Genomic DNA, 1,113 nt, shown 5'->3' on the forward strand with positions numbered 1-1,113 from the left:
AACAGTAAGGACAAATTGGCAAAACTTTGGGGGAAATCAACAGAAGTGGTCTGAGATGTAGCAGAAAATAGATGTGTATGAATATGTAAAAGGCTACATAAAATGTAAGATGTRTTTAAGGGGATTTATTCTTTAGCAGAGACAAATCAGGATGGGTGCCTTTCCCTTAGTAAAGACAGAAACCATAAGATGTCATTCCATATGCATGGAACAGATACCTAGACAGTTTTCAAGGCTGTGSCAACAGATCACAATCCAAACCCTGAGCACTATTTCCTTCTGGAGATCATTATACCTTACACAGGGTTCTTCCTGTTTAATCTCAGAGGTGGACAGTTCCCTCACTGATGACTCTGAAAGGTAAGSTTACGTCACAGGACTTCAATTTGTGAATTCCATGAAGTAAAATAAGAGTGGCAAAACAGAATTTCTCCTCAAGCCTGTATTTATTTCTGGAAGGAATAATTCTATCAATAGATAAAAGGAAATAAGCACCTGTTAGAGACCATGTACAACAACCGCAAGATTTTTCATCACAGAAACAATGACTTACCGACAGCATTTTGTCAGTGAAACTCTTCCTCAATCAATATTTCTTTGGTGACATGGCTGGGAATTCTGGGAGACCAGGCCCTGATGAAATGCTAGCTGTACACTATGTTATGTCCTATCAGATCACAAAACCTGCACTATTACTGTACTCTGATGGAGAATGACGGTAGTGAAAGGTAAAATACAGGTTTTTGGCTTTGCAGTGTGGGAGAACAAAGCTGTGTAATTAATAGCAGCATTCTTCAGAGGTCACAGCTATGCCAGCCCCAATGGATGAAGCTACACCTCACGGGCAAAGGGGGCTTAGACTTGGTACAGCACATGGGGAAAGGTGTCAGTGACACTTCCACCTGTCTTTCTCAGATGCTCAGGAAATTTATAAGGCTTTCTTGGTTCAGAGTTTTGATCTACAAATGAGTCTTAAAAGGTGTTTGAGATAACATTGGGCTATCAGTMGTTTGGAATTCCAGGCTTGTTAGCCAGTTCCCTGTCCCAGATTGCTCAGCTGTAAAATGTCGATGCTGCCTTTGCTGACAGGTGCCTGTAGCCGTACCAGTATCC

Source organism: Malurus melanocephalus, unplaced genomic scaffold (genome assembly GCF_030028575.1).
Source record: "Malurus melanocephalus ecotype Western Australia unplaced genomic scaffold, MMel_1.1 scaffold_217, whole genome shotgun sequence".
Taxonomy (NCBI): domain Eukaryota; kingdom Metazoa; phylum Chordata; class Aves; order Passeriformes; family Maluridae; genus Malurus; species Malurus melanocephalus.